Source organism: Phymastichus coffea, unplaced genomic scaffold (assembly GCF_024137745.1).
Source record: "Phymastichus coffea isolate CEN01 unplaced genomic scaffold, Cenicafe_Pcof_1.1 PCOF00044, whole genome shotgun sequence".
NCBI lineage: Eukaryota > Metazoa > Arthropoda > Insecta > Hymenoptera > Eulophidae > Phymastichus > Phymastichus coffea.
The window spans coordinates 1,076,774-1,099,564 of record NW_026706855.1 but is presented as its reverse complement, the minus strand read 5'-3'; the positions used below and the strand labels follow the sequence as shown (position 1 = coordinate 1,099,564).

Sequence of the window (22,791 nt, the reverse complement as noted above, 5' to 3'; positions counted from 1 at the left end):
TCCCTTAACTCTTTCGTCTCGTGATATCTCGAGGCAATTCCGAGTTCAATTTTGACGTGCCGATACCATTATTGGAGGCATTTTTTAAGCGATCACGGCGCAAAATGTCTTATCGAAATAAGCATCATGTGCGTGGACACGGTGTCGCGTCATTTGAAACCAACTGTTGAAAAGGGTAGCCGGTAGTCCAGGGGCCAGAAGAGGCCGATAGAACATCACCATAAAAGTTGATTACGCCAACAACGTTTTGATAGATAGATTTTAAAGGATTTAGTTCTATGCGTTGGAAATGAGTTGAGTCTTTTGGGTCATGGCGAAGAAAAAAAGGAGTGCAATGCTAAAAGCACCCTATATGTTTATGACTAACAGGTTAGGTTATTTATTCTCACGTCAATGTTTCATTGTAAATAATTATTTGAATATTATAGTGTCTGTTATTGTTAAGTATTTTCAAAAGTTAATTTATAGAAATAAAGATAGTAAGATTCTCCAATAAGTTATTCACTAATGTAACATTGACAGCTAAATGTTTGTTATTCAAATTTAATAACTAAATAAACTCATGCTACAAATGACTACATATATCCAAATTGTAATGAGTGAAATTGAAAATTTTATATGTTTTACTGCCTCTGCTAGTCTTAATTAAGATGTAAAACTATCCGAAGTTAAGTCATAAAAATTATTTGAGGAAAACGGAGACTGTTAATTTAGATAAGTATCTAATATCTGATATTGCGTTATGAAATATAACCAAATGAGAATTATCAAGCTAAATAATCTACCCTATCAATCGTAAATATGAAATAGATTTTTGGTACCTACTCTGGTCCTCTTTTTCCGCTAATTACAAAAGAAAATTTACATTTTATTTTCTTACAAAGAAAAAATACAACTTTCTTTTAAAGCACAGCGAGGCTTAGTTAAAAGGCATTGTAAAAAGTTGGTTAATGTGAATAATTTTTGAATGTGGAAAGTCATAAAGCATACATAATTGACAACCTACCTGTTTATACATACATTCAAGCTCTTTGAGGTGCTTAAAGAAATTTTGATAATTAACTCTTTTGCCAAAAGTTACATTAAAATTAAATTGAACAGAAAAATATCAATAAGTAACATAAAAATTGTTAACAGAAATATTTTTTACATTGACCAATTCAGAAACAAGACCATCAAGAAGTCTCGCAAAGCTTAGAAAAAAAATCTGTAAAGGTGATAAAGAAAGAAAAGGATGAAATCCTACGGCATTGATATTTATACGGTAAGGAGCTGAGCATTATCAGCCTCGTATATATCATTGAGTTCATTGAATAACACGATGCGCATTTCGAAAAATCACACTTTTCAAAACTTCCGCAATTATTTTCTCCGAAACTAAGGCTTAGGTACCTTTTTTATTTAAAATTCGCTGAAAGAAGCTAACTAATTTTATTTTAGAAAATACTTAATTTCATTACTGATTATGGAAAAAACGCTAATTAATACCAATTGAACCAATAGTCTGACGACAACGCACGTAATAAATTTAGATTCGGCGGCTCAAAGTACATAAGGAAAATGTTGGTTCGATTAAAAAGGCCATGATACAAAGATACTGGTATGCATGAGCTAAAAATATATAAATGTAACAAAAACGGATAGAAAAACGCTTCCTTGAAGAGCGAAAAAAATTATACATTTTTATTCTCTTTGTGTTTTTATTACCAGACTCAAAATTTTTTATAAAATTAATTTAACAAATGTATGTATAAAGCTGTATTTAAAAGTTTTCCATTATTCATCATCTAATATCCGCTAAAATGTAATAAAAAGTATAAAATTCGTATAACAAAAACAAACTAATACGTATACACAAATAAAATATTACATAGTTATTGCTTGACTAAAGACAACCACAAAGTTTCAACAAAACATCCACACACACATACAATTATAAAATTGCCAGTTGTCAATATACTTACAGAAAAAGTAAAAATAAACGCGAAAGCATAACAAAATGACGTAGTCTTTTCACGAATTCAAATGAAATAATATACATCACACCAATTATTAAAATTAAATGCAATACATTTTAATTAAACTAGAAAAATAAATTAAACAAATATACTTCTTATGGTCAACTAAAACAGGATATTTCACAATGAATGGAAAAAGAATATCCGAGAACCATAAGAAGTACCTTGAGCCACAATAGAATTAGCAATTTGAATTCAGAAGACAATTCTCATAAATAATCTTTACAGAACTTATATAAAATATTATAAATCTAAAAAACCACTTACGATGAATGTAGCATGGAATGGTGAACTGAAAAAAGCAAAATTACGAAATCATGATAAAAAAATATACTTTTATTGACACGTTTATTGTTGATTATTCAATAACAGAACTTTGCACAAATTTTGACAAATATAAAAAACTGAGGAACTCCACTCCATGAATTTTGTACAAAATGAAATTAAAGTACAAATGTAAAAGACTTCCCACCGGAAATACAAAATGTGACGTTCTATGGACTATTATTGTAAGCTGAACAGTATTTGGCCTATGTGCGTTTAGATTCTTATTAGTTGAAGGAATGACATCCCTACAATCGGTTCCATAATCATAGCAATCTTTGGAATTCCGCGTACATAATTGGCTGGAAACAAGATCTGCTCTAAATTGAGTGGGTGGATATATTTGAGTTAAACTCTTTTCTCGAGATGGCTCAATGTATATGTAATATTTTATAATATTTTATTAGATCTGTTATATATTTTTCATATTTTTTTTTATATCCAATAATTAATAAAATTATAGATAATATTTTATATAAATAATTATTAAGCTAAAAGCTTATGTTTTGAAAACATAATATAGAAATAAAATTTTCTAATAATTTTATAAAATAAATAATTTTAAAGAAATAACTATAATAATATAATTTAATCTAATAGGTAAAAATCTCTTTCATGTTAAATATATTAAATTATCATATCGATATCGAGGTAAAGTACCTCGAATTCATAAAATTAAATATATAATTATATCAATAAAAATTATAAAATAAGAATAAAAATTAAAAAAAAAAAATTAAAATAATTAATCTTATAAACATAATTATTCCATATTCTGCAATAAAAATTAATGCAAAACTACCACTTATATATTCAGTATTAAATCCAGAAACTAATTCTGATTCCCCTTCAGAAAAATCAAAGGGTGTCCGATTTAATTCTGCTAAAAATCTTACTAATATAATACAAAAAGAGGAAAATGTATAAAAAAAAATCATTGATAATATTGATAATCAGTAAATAAATTTATATTAAATGATTCAATTATAAAAATTATAATTATTATAATTAAAATTATTCTTACTTCATAAGAAATTGTTTGAGCAATTCTTCGTAAACTTCCAATTATAGAATAAATAGAATTAGAGGATCAACCAGCTATTATTATACCATAAACTCCTAATCTTAAAATACATATAATTATTAATAAATTAAATTTTAAATTAAATAAATTAGATATTATAGGAATATTATATCATAATATTATTATTAATCATATATTAAATATTGGTGAAATTATGTAATATAAATAATTAGATTTTAAAATTAATGACACTTCTTTAGAAAATAATTTTAAAGCATCTCTAAAAGGTTGTAAAATTCCTATAAATCCTACTTTATTAGGACCTTTACGAATTTGAATATATCCTAAAACTTTACGTTCTAATAAAGTTAAAAAAGCAATTCTGAATAAAATTTTAATTATTATATCTAATATAATAATAATCAAAGTAAATAATATTTTTAAAAAAATTATTACTTAATATTTTAATATTATAATTAAATTCTAAATTTAATACACTAATCTGTCAAAGTAATAAATTAATTCAATTTAAAATATAACATATAAATAAAAAGTCCTTTCGTACAAATTTATTTTTATAAATATAAGATAGAATCCAATCTGGCTTACGCCGATCTAAACTCAAATCATGTAAGATTTTAATAGTCGAACAGACTAAAAATAATTATTTTTCCATAAAAATTTTATCCTAATTCAACATCGAAGACGCAATCAATTTTTTCAATATGATCTCTCTAAAATTATTACGCTGTTATCCCTAAGGTAATTTAATTTAAATTCAATAAATATAAATAATTATTATTGGATAATGTATTCTTAAATTAAAGTAAAAATTTTTTAAAAATTTTTAAAATTTTAAAATTTCCCCAATTTAATAATAAAAATTAAATTTAAATTAATTTAAGCTTAAATTTAAATTAATTATAAAATTCTATAGGGTCTTCTCGTCTTTATATAATATTTAAGAATTTTAACTTAAAATTAAATTTATTTATTTTTAAAATAATAAAGATTTTATTTCATAATATCATTCATTCCAGACTTCATTAAAAAGACAAATGATTATGCTACCTTAGTACCGTCAATATACTGCAGCTATTTAATTTATCATTGAGCAGATTATATTTATAATTTTTAACTTATAAACAATGTTTTTAATAAACAGTTGAATAAAATTTTTGCTGAATTCATTAATCTAATCTTTAAATAAAAATTATAATTTATTATTAAAAATTACTAATTAAATCATTATATCAATATTTGAAATATTAAAATATTTTATTTTATAAATTTTTAATATTAAATTAAATTTTAATTTTAATTTATTAATTATAACAAATTATTTAAAAATAAAAATTTTTATTTTTATTTAAAAAAAAAATTTATAATTTATATATATAAAATTTATAATTTATTTAAAAAAAAATATATAATTTATATAATTAATATTATTAAATTTATTTCTAATAATATTTAATAAAAATATAAATTAAATAAAAATTTATTTAATTTATTAAATTTATTATAAATTAAATTTATTTATAAAATAACTAGATAAAATAAATTTTGATAAGAATTTTTCTTCAAAAATAATATTTATAATATTAATATTATAATAATTATTATATTATTTTAAATCAATTTATTTCGAGGTTAGAAAATAATTATAAATTTAAATTACCCTGATACAAAAGGTAAAAATTATGTGACGGCTAGCCATAACTTAGTTTTTTTTATATTTAATTATTAAATATGACGAACGGAGTGGGAACCTTCCTGATTTCCCACGATGAAAACGCATTCGAAATATAAACTTTGATAGTGGCCCGAGCCTGCGTACTCAAGCTTACAATCAACGCTCTATCCTGCTTTGTCCCACACGTATGTGTTGACAGGGGCCTACGATCATCGCGTATACATCGTGAAGTGTTATCACGCCGATAATGGAAGGGGACCATAAAAATGCAATCTATCTTTTTTTTTCCCACCGATTTTTAAGAAAATATCCGTAATATTAAATAGATTTTCATCAATTTTGTAAGCCATTATAATGCGCACCTTTTTGTCACCGAATAACCAATAAATAGAACAATAATGTATTTTATAATAAATCGTAAAAGGTTTGAATTTTTCTGAATGTTCATAATAGTCACTATGTATCGTCATAATTAATTAAGTTTAGTACAATTATGTATAAGTAATTATAAGCTATAGCGTTACTCTTGCTCTTAAAAGTGGCACTCCGAGAGCCATCTCTGGAGAAAAGGGCCCAAGTTAAAAAGGGACCGCCCTTTCTCTCTCTGAAAATTCACGCCCACAGACCAATAAAGAAATTCTGGATATGATTAGAAAATTTCCGACCAATACAAAATTTAGCCGTTATCGCTTCATGGGCCTGAGGAAAGGGATTTCCACCCAACCACCCACGGCTTATAAAAAGCTCTGTACAAGGCTGGAGAGGAAGTTAAGTGAAGTTAAGCTCAGTTCAGTCAGTTAAGTTAGAGGAAGTCAAGTTCAGATAGAGTAAGTGCGGAGTGAGCACCAGGAAGTCCGTAATAAGAAGTTTTTACTAGTGAGCGAGTCCCGGAGCAAGCATCAAATCACCCAACTATATTCAGAACATATAGAGAGAGAAAGAGGCCAAAGAGCAGAGAGAGAACGCAACATTAATAATAACTAAATTGATAAAATAAAAGTAAGTAAAATCTTAAACCTGGCTATCCTTTTCTTTCTTTAAGTAATCCGCCTTTCTTTTGGAAATTCATTAAGCGTGAGTCTGGTGAATTTCCATTAAAGTCCCTTAAGAACACATTAAGCGTGAGTCTGGTGTGTTCGTAATAACATTTGGTTATTACATTCCCCGTTAGCATACAGTTTTCTCAACGCAACAATATTGCTCGTCCCGGCTTGTGTGTTACACGATAGCCAAATCAGAGCAACCCTGAGTTTACGCTTGCTCCAAGCGTACCTGAGAGTGACCCCGACGTCACATAAAAATTTTGGAGGCCCCGGAGGGATTAAATTGTTGCAAAGAAAACTGTTAGGGTTTTCCTTTCTTAAATTATATCAGTGATCAGTTAGAGTAAAAGAAAATTAAGAATAGATACTACTTAAAGTATTTTATTGAATTTGAAATCTGTGAAGAATAAAATAAAGTAATAAAATTTTTTTTTTTGAATAAGAATACAAATTTATTAGTCAGAAAATCACTGATTTAATTGAGAAAATAGAAAATAAGTTTTGTGTTAAACAAGGAGATAGGTTAAATTGAAAGTGAAAATTAATTGGAGTTTATTTGGATTGAACTTAGGAAAATTTTGGGAAAATTAATGGGAATTTATTTTGTAATAAAGAATAGTGAAATAATTTAGAAAATATTGAAATTTGAATGAGTAAATTAATAGAAGAGTTAGAGAAAAATAAAGAAAATTAAGTTGTTTAAGAAAAGAGTTTGAAAAATATTTGAAATTTGAAAAAATTTTCAGAGAAGAATCATTTTTTATGAAAGTAAAATTATAAATCAGAATAGAAAATTCGTCCAAAGAAAAGTCTTCTTTTGTGCCTTGAAGAGAGAAATAAGAATAAATGCTTATTATAGAAAAAAGAGGGTTTTGAATTTATGTTTTGTTCTAAAAATTGTATTTAAAAATAAAAAGGTTAATTTAGAAAGATTGAAAATAACATACAGGAAAATTTTTTGAGATAATATTACGAATCTTGTCTGAGTCGGAAAGAAATACATTAGCAATAAAAATTAATTAGAGAAATTAGAAATCTTGCGGAAGAAAACTTAAAAATAAATAAATAAATAAAACTCGGAGTAAAAATAAAAGAGTATTGTGTTTAAAAGAAATTTAGGAAATCTTGCTGAGAAAAATAATATAAAAGTAGAAATTTTGAAATAAATAATTTTGCAAACTAGAAAAATTTAAATAAGAAAATTGCCTGTTATAAGTAAAATAAATAATTTTAAAAACAAATAGTATCAAAGAATGAAAGGTTTAATTAAGAAAGTTTAAGTAAAAATAAAGATAAATATCTTTCTGTAGGAATCAAAATTTATATCTAAGAAATGAATTGCCGCAATATATCTGTAAAAATAAAATTTTAATAAAACGTTCACATACAGTTTTCATAATTCTACAAACGAATAAGTTTTAATAAAATTTCGTTGTTTAGATAAATAAGATTTTTGGTCTTTCTTTTAGTTGTAATGCCACCGTTCGTAAGTTTTAATACTTTTTCTAACGAAGTAGTCGACACGGTAGATGAATTAATCGAAGATATTACACATTTAAAGGACAGTCAAATATCCGTAATTGATAGGGTTAATAATCATAGTTCCGATATCACAAGAATAAATAATAACGGTCGTAGTCTTAGCGCACGTGTCGCGAAACTTGAATTAGAAAATAAGCATAGAATTGAACAGATAGCTAGTTTGGGAAATATTTGTGTAGACTTAATAAAAACAAATACTGCCCTAAAGAAACAAGTTAAAAATCTTAGGAAGCAAGTAAAAATTAATAACAAATTAATTAATAGGAATACGATTTCAAAAAGGGCTTTAGCAAATAAAGTAGATAAATTAGCAAAGTCATTTGAAAATTTACAATTATAAGTAAAATAATTCGCGATAATCCTTAGTTTATACACAGAAATAGATAAGGTTTTATTACGATAAATTAGATTGAGATTTCTAGTAAAAGTATGAAGTTCAGACTTTTTTTAAAATCATTCTAATTATTGAAATATAGTATTAATATAAGTTTGGTGTCTTTGTTTCGATATTGTTCTAGTGGAACTAGGATATAGAACAACTAGAAAACGGCTAACTAAAACACAACGAAGAGCTCTCGGGAGAGAGATTCGAAAACACGAGTTAGGATTGCCAAAGGACAAGTATGAAAATGGATTAAAAGAGATATCTAAGCAGAATAAAATAGAGTTAGCTCGTCCGATAGAGATTTGGTCAACACCAAAAGACGAGGTACAGGGTCCACCCAAACAATCTGCACCTTCATCAAGTAACTCGCCTACAACATTAGAAGAAAAGGTCGCCCAATTTCGAAGATGTTTATGTCGACATTTTGTTATCCCGGAAAAGTGTGTTCGTTGTCAACAAACATTTAGGAGGGAATACAAAATACCGTTTTGCGAAAATCAAAAATTAAAAAAAAAGCATAATATTAAAGACGCCGTTATTAAAATTGCAAAAAGTGACGAAAAACTTAAAATACTGAAGGATGGTACAAAAGTAAACCCGGAGGTTTACGAAGTTTTACAAAGATCCTTGCGCGCGATTAAAAAAATTAAGATACAAAAGAAATCTTCAGAGCCTCCTTCTATCCCTAAAGCTCTTTTGAGTCCGCCTTTACCACTTATAACAAAAAAGAATGTAAATTGTAAGGCTTCTCCCAATTTATCCTCTGCTAGTGAGCCGATATCTAGAATAGACAAATTTTTCGGATTAATAAAAGATTATAAGAATTCCTTAATTAAGCTGTAATTACTTAACAATTTGTCAACATAAAATTATGTAAAAATATATAAGTACTTGTAATATTTAGCAAAATAAAACACCAAATAAATTTATACCTTCTAGTACAAATTTCATTTTTTTTTTTCTCTTCTCCCTTTGTCTGACATATATAAATGCATATTTAAGTATATAAGCTATATAAGTATATTTATTAATGAGCGAAAGCAAGGATAAGCGACTTACACGCAGCCAGTCGAGAACCTCGAGTGTCAGCTGGACAATTAGTAAAGTTGGCGGAAATCTAAAGCGATCAACAGAATCACTCCCTGACTTAAATGATATTCAAGACAGTCCTGCTTTAGATCCAGATTTTAATCGAAACAGATCTTTACACCAAGTCGAAACTGCGTCCACTTCACATACCTTAAACGACTCTATTATTGATTTACCGATCCCTTTTATTAATTATAACAAAATGCCGCCGAAAATCAATAGCGAAGCAGAAATATACGCCGAAACCAAAGCATTACCAGGACATGTAGTATCGTTAAATGATGCATTAAGTGTAGTACCAACATTTGATGGAAGACCAAACCAATGGACCCAATTTGTAGAAGGATGCAAAGAGGCATTAAGTATAATACCGCCAAACATAGAAGAAAATTTAACCAAACGCTTAAGATCGAAATTAGAAGGAGAAGCACGTGCTACAGTAGTAGGACTAACATTTTCCACTGTAGATGAATTATTAAATCATTTAGCTGACATATTCGGTCCTATCCAAACACTAAATCAATTATTAGGTGAATTAGGCAATGAGTTTCAAAGAAACGAGGAAAAGGTATTAACTTTTGGAAATAGGTTACGACTGTTAAGTAGTAAAATTATTGAAGCCAAAAAGAAAGAAGAGAATCTAGAATCTTTAACGCCTACACAAAAACAGATAATTGAACAAAACATATTTGAATGCTTTAGAAGAGGACTAAAGCCCGAAATTCGGCTAAATTTACCTAGTGACACCACTATCCTGAATGCGCTAAAGAATGCCATAAAAGTCGAAAAAGACCTGGAATTACAATCAACATTGCGAGCACGAGCCTCTAATAATTCTCGTTGTTTCAGATCAATAACCCTCTGTCAAAATTGCAATAAAGAAGGCCACAATGCCCTAAATTGCAATAGTATAATTAGAGAAAGTAAACGATGTAATTTCTGCAAAAAGGTCGGTCATGAAGAAAATTCATGCTTCTCCAAGTTAAGGAATAATATTACAACATGTCAAATTTGCAATAGGAAAGGTCACGTTGCTAGTGATTGTCGAACACATCTCAAATGTCAAATATGCAATAGAAACGGCCATATAGCTGCAGACTGCCGAACTCGAACACAAATAAGAATGATAAATCAGGTTATTTGTCAAATTTGTGATAAACCTGGCCACTCAGCGAAAGAGTGTCGCAAAAACTTAAGCATCAACCGTGATACAGAAGTTATTTGCCAAGTTTGTCGCAAGTCAGGCCATTCAGCAAAAGAATGCTATAATAGTAATAGTGTTACTCCAAACACTAACTGTTTTTATTGCAAGCAACCAGGCCATTATATCGCTAATTGTCCAAAAAGACAACCATATCGCCATCAGTTTCAGGGAAACGGGCAGCAGTCCTCTCATCAGAGCGCGATGCAGAGGACCAATTCGAATCAAGCGCATCAATTACAAGAGACGGAAGTATCGCTCAGTCTTATACCGTAACAAATGAACCAAAAATTTCAGCCAAAGTCCCAATAATTAACGCAAACTTCTTAGGTGATATTAAATTTCAAATTATGATTGATACAGGCTCAGAAGCTAATATAATGAAAATAGGAATGATTCAAAGTTACACAGAACATATAAATAGTACTAGATGCAAACAATTAAAGGGAATAGGGTCAGAGGTCTTTATCACATTAGGAACAATTACACTATCAATATTTGGTTTACCGACGGAATTTCAATTAGTACCAGATGATTTTCCAATACCTTGTGAAGTAGTTTTAGGGGCTACATATTTTTCAGAAAGCAATTCTGTAATAAATTTCGCAACACGACAATTTATTGTAGGAGATCATGTCATACGATTTCAAGAAAATAATGTTCAATGTAGCAATTTTTGTTATTTACATAGTACAGAAGGAATAGAAGAAGTTAGTATAAATGCAATACAAAAGATTTCTCCAAAAGTCAAAGTTTTAAATCCAGCAACTAGTACCAAAGAATATTTTCTAATAGACACCGGGTCCGAAGTCAATCTAATAAAGAAACGTCTTCTGTCACCTGGAAACGAAATTGATAACACGCAAAAAACACAAGTCCGAGGAATAGGAAAAGAAATAATATCAACTCTTGGTACAACCGAAATAAGGATATTTGACACTTACACTATCTTTCATGTAGTCGATGATGCTTTTGGAATGACTTACGAAGGAATATTAGGCGCTTTATTTCTCGAAGAAGCTAAAGCCATCATAGACTTTGGATTTAATAATTTTAGAGGAGAAAACTTTGTTGTACCTCTATTATTAGAACGAGATCTCGGAAAAATCATGCCAAGACCACAAGTCAATAAAGTGCAGCTTAGTCCTGATGAGTTTGACAGAATATTAAACGAATTGATACCCTTAGATTTTGGAGTACCGTTTAATTCGGCCGTCAGACACGTTTATAGTATTGCACAAGACAGCGTTAACGAAGAATTAGATATAGAAGATGTAGATAATGATTTAGGGATAGCCGACGTAATCTTAGATGAAACCAACGAAGATAGTAATAAAAACATAGAAGATTATTTAGATTTAGGTCACCTGAACGATACTGAAAAATGTTACATTGTTAGTCTCATTAAGGAAGTACGAGATGTGTTCTATCTTCCTAGCGACAAGTTACCGGGAACCGATCTTGTCTTGCATGAGATAAGAACAATCGATGATGTACCAGTAAATAGTAGACAGTATCAATTTCCTCACGCGATAAAGGATAAGATTAACTATCATGTCGAAAAATTACTAAAAGCTGGTATAATACAAGAATCTACTTCACCATACAACATCCCCATATGGATCGTACCTAAGGCAACAGACAGTAATGGAAGAATGGTGTTGGACATGAGAGGATTGAACGAAAAAACAATCGCTGATTCGTATCCAATACCTAACATTACACAAATTTTTGACCAAGTAGGAGGTGCTAGATTCTATTCCGTACTTGATCTCGCCATGGGATTTTACCAAATCAAGATGCACCCAAAAGATGCGCATAAAACGGCTTTCAGTACTCCTTTCGGTCACTATGAGTTTGTGCGTATGCCATTCGGATTGAAGAATGCACCCGCGACTTTTCAACGTTTAATGGATACGTTGCTCCGCGGACTTCAAGGGTTAGATCTGTTCGTGTATTTAGACGATATAGTTATATATGCAAATACACTTGAAGAACATGATCGCAAATTCCGAATGTTAGTAGAAAGATTACGAAAAGCAGGATTGAAATTGCAGATTGGAAAATGCAAATTTTTAATGCGACGAGTTAATTACTTAGGTCATATAATAAGTGAAAATGGTCTAGAACCAGATCCGAAAAAAATTGAAGCAGTTAAGGAATTCCCAAGACCAAAGTCGGTTAAAGCTGTACGTCAATTTTTAGGGTTATGTGGCTATTATCGTAGATTCATTAAAGATTTTGCGAAAATTGCTAAACCTTTGACCAGACTTTTGCAAAAAGATACGGTGTTTGAATGGACAGATAAAATCGAAAGTTCATTTTGTGAACTTAAAGAGTTGCTGTGTAGCGCTCCATTATTACAATTCCCAAATCTTGATAAAGATTACATAATCCGTACGGATGCCTCTGGAATTGCAATAGCAGGAATACTTTCACAAGGCACTATTGGATCAGACCAACCTATCGCATACACCTCTCGAGTACTACGTGGTCCGGAGTTGAATTACGAGGTTTACGAAAAAGAAGCACTCGCAATTATTCACAGTATCAAAGCATTCAAATCATATGTCTTCGGAAGGAAAATCACCATTATTACTGATCACCAACCTTTAGTTTGGTTTAAGTCAGCCGACCTCAATACCAGGGTTTTGAAATGGCGTTTCCAAATTTCTGAATATGACTATGAGATAATTTATCGCCCAGGTAAAGCCAATGCGACAGCCGATGCATTATCTCGGAATCCGATAGAACCAATTAATGTAAAACATATACGTCAGAATGATAGAGAAATTAAAAATCTAGTTTACTCTTATATCAGCAAACAGACAAGTGAAGAGGTTCAATTCTTAATTGATTCTACTTCCACTACCAATATCATTAAATCCTGTTGTGTACCGGACGATATACCTATCCAAATGTCCAATATCTTACCCATGCAGAGTATTTTTGCTGAAGATGATTACCAAGAATGTGGATTTGTCAAGTTAACAATAGCCGGGAATGAAATAGTATTTTATGTTGTTGCAAATTGTCAAATGCCATATCACGGAATCATAGGTAAAAATTTTTTATACAACACCAGTACGAAGATAAACTATAATAACAATAGCATAAACGAAAGTAACGCAATAAAACCTGTTGTTAGTGATAGTAACATGAAAAAATATAGAAAAATTTATAATTTATATACGCCACTCGTTGATGAGGAACCTCCTTTATTGAATATATATAATCCAAAATACGGATGGACACAGTATATGATTAATAGTTTATCTGAACAGAGTCTAATAAAGGAAAAGTATGCTTTAGGAATTCGTGATGAGACCGATCAAATTGACTTAATAGATATTAATGGTTTAACCTATAGAACTTTAGGATCAATAACACTGAAATTATTTGAGATATCAATGAAATTCCGTATTGTACAAAATGACTTTCCTGTAAATTGCGAAGGTATAATAGGATCTGATTTCCTTTTTTCTAGTAAAGCAAGTGTTAATTTTGACACAAAGACAATAAAAATAGGAGACACTTACATTCCTTTTAGAAGACGGAAAATACCAACACAAGAAAATAATAGTTACATATCTGTAATCACCGAAGCAGACAAAACTCATCAAATACCCGAAATAAATGTAGTTACTAGAAGGCAAAGGCAACGATTGGAACAGTCATCTGATCCTTTGATAGTTCAAAAGGAAACTGAAGAAATCAAACCAATAAAACGTCCACGCGGACGACCCCGGAAAAGTCCTATTAATAATGATAATAAAAATATTATCCCACACCCAAGAACACCTCCCGTAGAGAAGTTGCCTATACCTGAATCTGTCGAAGTTGTTTCAAAACGTTACCCCGAAAGAACTCGAAATGAGATAGTTGATTACGTAGAAAGTGATCTAGACGATAGTGAACTTGAAGGTGAGGCACGAGTTATACCCAAAATACCTGTGCAACCCAATCAGAATCTACCTCACAATATACAAGATCCCGATTCCGAAGAGGACTCAATGAATAATAGTTCGGATGAGTCCGTAAATAACAACAACGATACCGCTAATATAGTTAAGGTTAAAGAAGCCATACATGTGCGCAACGACAATGTTGCTTATTTTATAAGCAGCAATGGACAACCTTGTGATGAAGGCGCTCGAAAATTAATAGAAAATAAGAAAATTAATACTAAGGTAATCTTACAAGTGGGTGAAGTCTCAAAAGAAAAGAAGAAGAAGAATTATCATCAATTTGGACTCTGCATACGAGGAGACCGCCCAGAATCGTTAACTTATATTAAGGATTATATACATATTACTTTAAAAATATTAAGAGACTTACTAATTAATACTAATCAAACTGAAGTCTGTATTGCTCAGAGTAAACATGTAGAAAATTTAAGTTGGATAGAAATAGAGTATTTATTAGATAGTGTCTTTAGAAATAGTGGAATAAAATTAATAATTTGTACAGATAAGTTAAAGTATGTACCCTTAGAACAACGCGACGGAATCTTTTATGAATTCCATAAATCCCCAATTGGAGGACATCGTGGCGTTTCAAAAACCTTTCACCGGATTAGACAAGAATATTATTGGGAAAATCTAAAAGACGATATACAAAGGCGAATCCAACAGTGTCTAGAATGTCAATTAAAGAAATTAACTCGTTTACAAACCAAACAACCTATGATAATAACTGATACATGTGCTACAGTGTTTGATAAAATTGCTATGGATATTGTAGGCCCTCTAAAAAGAACAATAAAAGGAAACGAATACATTTTAACCTTACAGGATCAATTAAGTAAATTTTGTCTAGCTGTCCCATTAGCAGACACCTTATCATCAACAATAGCGGATGCATTTCTTAAGAAATTCATTTGTGTTTTTGGATGTCCGAAAGCTGTGCTTACTGATCAAGGCAGAAATTTTTTGAGTTCGCTAATGACGCGTATTTCCAAGCGATTCAAAATAAAGAAATTAAAAACCACAGCATTCATGCCTCAGTCGAACGGTTCCCTAGAAAGATCTCATCACGTGTTAATTGAGTACTTAAAGCAATACACCGATCTTGACAACGATTGGGATGATTGGCTCGACCTAGCTATCCTAAACTACAATACCTGTGTACAAGAAAGTACCAAACATACGCCGTATGAAGTTGTATTTGGCCGCTTAGCTCGAATGCCCTCAAATAATCCCCTTCGTGAAAGCGATACGTTACCTACATATAAAGGATATATAATAGATTTAGTTGCGCGTTTATGTAGTATACGAAAATTAGCTTACGAAAATTTAGTTAGCTCTAAAGAAAAATCAAAAAAATATTACGATAGACATATAAATCCAAAAGACTTTAGTTTAGGTGATTACGTTTTCTTAAAATCCGGACCTAAACCAGGGAAATTCGGGGATCATTACTCAGGGCCTTATAAAATAGTTGGTATTCTTCCAAAACATAATGTAAAAATAGAGACTAAAAAGGGCACAAAAATAGTTCATTCAAATAGACTCCGAATTTCACATATAAACAAATCAACCAAAGAAAATAAGCCGAAATAGAAAAAGGGGTAGAGAGGAAAAATATAATATAATATAAAATAAAATGAGATAAATCATAAAACAAAATATATATATATTATGAAACAAACAAAAGATCAAAAGGAACATATAATGAAATATTTTCTGATTACAGAACCGAAAACATGATGCATTCTTCTCTGTTATCACTAATATTTTTAACAATAACTAATCCAGTTACAGCCATCATAGGATACGACTGCGGAGCAAGATCTCTTAATATAACCACTATATCTTTATTAAGTGTGGAAGAATGTGAAATGCCTTCTACAAAAATAAACGCAACAAGAAAGTACATTCAATTGTTACAGTTAAATAACTATGAAACTGCTCAAGTGATTCAATGTAAAGTCCAAGTAGACCGAACTGTTTATTATTGTGGAATGCATTCACATAATTCCATAATAGAGAATGGCGCAATAGAATATTTAATGGATGTAAGCCAACAAACGTGTTATGATTTACACAAAAGCGGTACATTTTATTTTGACAATTCACATGTATTTCGAGATATTAAAGTTAATCAAACCACGGTTAGACCCGCTATACTTGCAGGAAGTGTAGATCATAATGGAGAATGTACCTATGGTAGTTATTCCGATGCTTATGGAAGCTGGAATTCCGTAGTTGTCCAAGCTAAAATAAAAGTAACTTTACAAGAATACACCGCTTCTGTCGATTTAGATAATAACCAAATAATATTACGTAGTGGCGTTAGATGTATTTTAGGTAGTGAACATTGTGTAGATTCTGAAGGAGGATACACTTTTTGGGAAAGTGTACCTAAAGATGTATGCAAATTTAATCGGTATCAAATATTGTATGAAGGAACAGCTAATCAAATTGAAGGTGAAATAGAACAAACATTATACTCGTTAGTAACACAAGACATTGCTTTTGCGTTAATATCCAAATCTAAACGTAATCTATGTGGTTACGAAATTATAGTTACTGAACACCCAAAATTATTCGTTTATATTGTCGAAAATAATGCATTTTTTCTAAGTAAGAAAATATCAATGAACAACCTAGATATATTTGCGTATGTAAATTCTAAATTTGTATATGTAGAACGTCACATAAAAGTACAATTAAGTCGTATGTACAAGGATGTTGTCGTACATCGCTGTAAGCAAGAAAGAGAAATTATGAAAAATGCACTTGCAATTGCTAGTCAATCTCCCGATCAGTTTGCCTATAATCTCATGAAAGGACCCGGATACATGGCTGTGACAGCAGGAGAGGTAGTACACATCGTTAAGTGTATACCCGTTGATGTGAAGGTATCGCAAGGAGACGAATGTTATGCTGAACTAAAAGTAATCCATAACAACCATACCAAATTTTTATCTCCAAAAACACATATTTTGAAGGCTTATGGGACAGTAGTTGATTGTAATGCTCTCCTACCCACATTTTTTTACTTTAATGATGACTGGTATAAGTTTTTACCAAGAGCAGTAGAAGCAAAAACTCCCACCACTCTTAAGCCTTTTTCTGGATTAACTTGGAAGTACCAGAATATTCCCTCACTAGCCACCAGCGGAATATATACAGAAAAGGATCTACAAGATTTAATGAACAGAATCCTGTTCCCCTTGGAGCAACCTGCAGTAATAAATGATGTAACCAGAGAAATTCGTGGACACACCATAAGAGACAGTAATGGAATAATTGGAAGGTTAATGAACGAGAATGTAATGGAGCAGTTAATAGTCAATACCTGGAGCAAAATGTGGATGAAATTTATGACCTTTGGTACTTTCAGTGCCGGTATACTTGCAATTATACTAATTGTCCAAACTACAAAAAAATTAATAGAAGTCCTCATCAATGGAATAACTCTACATAGCATTTATGGATGGTCTTTTCATCTGATTGGGGCCATATGGAACAGTTTAACTACGTTTCTGATACATTTAGCACCAAAACCCACAGAAGCGAAAAGGGATGTAGAATCACCAGCAAATATTGCCACCGCTCCTGGACAGGAGTTATATCCGACTCTACATACAACAGAAAATGAAATAACACAACACAACCAGAGTAATTCGATTCCAGCATCACAATCTCAAGCAGTTAAACCATCGTTTGGGTTCCTCCCATGTTAGGGTAAGATCTTCGAGATTAATAAAATAATAAAAATAATAATAAAACCTTGATTACAGCATGATACGACAAGATCTTTATAATTAGAATAAAAATTTCGATTGCTCTTCCTCGTTGCACTCCTCTAGCAATCGTTTAAGTGTGGGGGTGTGACGGCTAGCCATAACTTAGTTTTTTTTATATTTAATTATTAAATATGACGAACGGAGTGGGAACCTTCCTGATTTCCCACGATGAAAACGCATTCGAAATATAAACTTTGATAGTGGCCCGAGCCTGCGTACTCAAGCTTACAATCAACGCTCTATCCTGCTTTGTCCCACACGTATGTGTTGACAGGGGCCTACGATCATCGCGTATACATCGTGAAGTGTTATCACGCCGATAATGGAAGGGGACCATAAAAATGCAATCTATCTTTTTTTTTCCCACCGATTTTTAAGAAAATATCCGTAATATTAAATAGATTTTCATCAATTTTGTAAGCCATTATAATGCGCACCTTTTTGTCACCGAATAACCAATAAATAGAACAATAATGTATTTTATAATAAATCGTAAAAGGTTTGAATTTTTCTGAATGTTCATAATAGTCACTATGTATCGTCATAATTAATTAAGTTTAGTACAATTATGTATAAGTAATTATAAGCTATAGCGTTACTCTTGCTCTTAAAAGTGGCACTCCGAGAGCCATCTCTGGAGAAAAGGGCCCAAGTTAAAAAGGGACCGCCCTTTCTCTCTCTGAAAATTCACGCCCACAGACCAATAAAGAAATTCTGGATATGATTAGAAAATTTCCGACCAATACAAAATTTAGCCGTTATCGCTTCATGGGCCTGAGGAAAGGGATTTCCACCCAACCACCCACGGCTTATAAAAAGCTCTGTACAAGGCTGGAGAGGAAGTTAAGTGAAGTTAAGCTCAGTTCAGTCAGTTAAGTTAGAGGAAGTCAAGTTCAGATAGAGTAAGTGCGGAGTGAGCACCAGGAAGTCCGTAATAAGAAGTTTTTACTAGTGAGCGAGTCCCGGAGCAAGCATCAAATCACCCAACTATATTCAGAACATATAGAGAGAGAAAGAGGCCAAAGAGCAGAGAGAGAACGCAACATTAATAATAACTAAATTGATAAAATAAAAGTAAGTAAAATCTTAAACCTGGCTATCCTTTTCTTTCTTTAAGTAATCCGCCTTTCTTTTGGAAATTCATTAAGCGTGAGTCTGGTGAATTTCCATTAAAGTCCCTTAAGAACACATTAAGCGTGAGTCTGGTGTGTTCGTAATAACATTTGGTTATTACATTCCCCGTTAGCATACAGTTTTCTCAACGCAACAATATTGCTCGTCCCGGCTTGTGTGTTACACGATAGCCAAATCAGAGCAACCCTGAGTTTACGCTTGCTCCAAGCGTACCTGAGAGTGACCCCGACGTCACAATTAATTAAATTAATTTTATTATTATAAATATAATGTCTTTTTCAATACAATAATTATAAATTTAATTTAAAATTTTAAATAATACTAAATAATTAAAATTAATAATTTTTTTTATTATTATTAATATAAATATATATCATATAATAATTATTTTTATTTTTAATTAAAAATAATTAATTAAATATCTTTTATATGCAATATAAATATTTTATTAAAACTATATTTCTCTAAATACACTTTCCAGTATATTTACTTTGTTACGACTTATTTTTCATTTTTTTTTAAATTGTCAGGCGATTTGTACATATTTTATACTTAATTCAAAATTTTAAATTAAAAATTTTTACTATTAAATGCTAATATTTATAAATTATTATAAATTTAATTTTATAATTATGTTAAATGTGACTATTTTATTCTTATATATTAATTTACATATTGATCTGAAATATAATTATTTAAAATTAAATAAAAATTATTTTTAAATATTTTTTAACGAACATACATAAAAATTTAATATAAGTAATTCTTTTCGTGGAATATCAATTATTAAATAAGTCCCTCTAATTAGATTAAAATACCGCCATAATTTTTAATATAAATAATTAATATTATTAAATTTTATTATCAATAATAAGGTATTTAATCTTAGTTTATTACAATAATTTATTAATTATTAATTTTATAAATTATATTAAAAAATTTTATTTAAATTTTATTTAAAAAAAAATTATTTAAATATATTAATTATATTTAATATTTATTTGTAAAATTAAAAACATTAATTTATATAATTTTGTTTAACCGCTAATGCTGGCACAATATTATTCTATATTTATTATAATTTCTAAATAATAATTTTTATATTGTTTAAATTTATATATTAAATTTAAATTTAAAAAAAAAATATATATATATATAATAATTAATTAATTAAACTAAATTAAAATTTTTAAAATTTAATTAATATTTAATTTTTTTTTGTAAAGAAAATGTTTTTCTTAAACTAAAATTTTAAATTAATATAAATATGTTATAAATTAGTGTTTATGCACTTAAATTTTTGAAATTTAAAGTATAATAATAATTATATTTATAAAAATAATTAATAAATATAAATGAATCTTTATTATTTAATGTTGAATTTTTTTAATTTTTAATTTTTAATTTTATTTTTTGAACAAAAATGGCTATTTTTTGAATGAAAATGATATTTATATAATAAATGATTTATATATATATATAAATACTTACATATTATTAAATTATTTAATAATTGAGATTATAAATTAAATATTTATTTATATATAAAATATTTAATTAATATAATTATTTAATTAATGTAATTAAATAAAGAATAAGAATATTTATATATAATATATTTATATATATAATGTATACTTTAACATATATTTTTAATTCACAAATTAGATTATATTTTTATTTTCGAATTATATTAAATATAATAATAAATTATTTCACTATTAATAAAAATATTTTTTAAATTTTAATTATAAATATAAATTTAAATCTAAAATTTATATTTTTAAATTGAACATTAATTATATTATTATTATTTTATCAAATAATATAATATTTAAGATAAATTAACTTTTTTAATTTTGCTTTTAATATTTTAATTAAACTAATAAATATAAAAATGGATAGTATTTTATCATTATTTAAGTCGAAATTAAATTTAACATTTTTAATGATAATAATTTAAATTATATAATTTATTCTATCAAAATAATCCTTTATTCAGGCATATCATTAGAAATATAAATATATTGATATTTTTTTTTTAATTAGAAATTTAAATTAGAATATTTCTAAAATTTTAAGTTAATTTAAACTTTAAACCTTCAAAGTTTAATATATATATATATATATATATATATATATATATATATATATATATATACATACATATGTATGTAAATTTTAATTGGAATAATTAAATTCTATATAATTATTAACAATAATTTACCTCATATTGGTTTCAATTAATTAGAAAAATATTAATATATATTTCTAGATTATGAGTCTAATGACTTAATTAGTCTATTTTCTATTATTTAAATCAATTTAATGCACCTTCGTATAATTCTATATATAAACCTAATAATAAAATTATTATAATAATAATAATATTAAAATAAATATAATAATTTATATATGATCATGAATTAATTATGGGTAAAATTAATGCAATTTCAACATCAAAAATTAAAAAAATAATAGAAATTACATAAAATTGTAAAGAAAATGGTGAACGATTATTTCTTATTGGGTCAAATCCACACTCAAAGGATCAAAGTATTTAAATTACGATCAAATAATAATATAGTAATAGCACCAGCTAAAACTGGTAATGATAATAATAATAAGATTGCAGTTAATATTATAGATCACGAAAATAAAGAAATAGTTTCAAGTTTATAAATTTTTATATTTATAATAGTTGTAATAAAATTAATTGATGCTATAATTGATGAAATTCCAGCAATATGTAAAGAAAAAATTGATAAATCAACAGATGGACCTCTCTATGAGATAAATTTCTTGATAAAGGGGGATACATTGTTCAACCTGTACCAGTACCTGTACCAATAAATATTCTAGATAATAATAATGTTAATCTAGGAGGTAATAATCAAAATCTTATATTATTTATTCGTGGGAAAGCTATATCAGGTACACCTATTATTATAGGAATTAAATAATTTCCAAATCCTCCTATTATTACGGGTATAACAAAAAAAAAATTATAATAAAAGCATGAGATGTTACAATTGAATTGTAAATTTGATCATTACCAATTATTGAACCAGGGTTACCTAATTCTAATCGAATAATTATTCTTAAAGATAAACCAATAATACCAGATCATATTCCTAAAATAAAATATAATATACCAATATATTTATGATTTGTTGAAAATAATCATAATTTCATATTTATATAGTTTAAATAAAACATTATAATTTCAATATAAAAATAAATAATTTAATTTTATAACTATTATTTAAAAATAAATAATTTTCTTAATATCTTCAATATTATATTTTATATATAAACTATTTAAATTATATTAAAAAAATAATTAATATATTAATTAATATAATGAAAATTATTAAATTTATTAAATTATTAAAATTTAATAAATTAAGTCAATTTATTGATTTTATTCAATTATACACATTATTTTTAAAAAATTCTTCAATTCATCCTTTATCATATGTTAAAGAATAAATTTTACCTATATTTAATAATTTTAAATTAATTATAAAATTAAGATTTATTAAAAATCATATTTTATTAAAAAAAAATTGGAATAAATAA

General features: G+C 28.3%; 1 pseudogene; it reads right to left on the bottom strand.

Moving 5' to 3' along the window:
- Positions 1 to 2,119: 2,119 nt before the first annotated feature.
- Positions 2,120 to 21,441, bottom strand: LOC131664684 (NADH-ubiquinone oxidoreductase chain 1-like; annotated as a pseudogene).
- Positions 21,442 to 22,791: the final 1,350 nt, after the last annotated feature.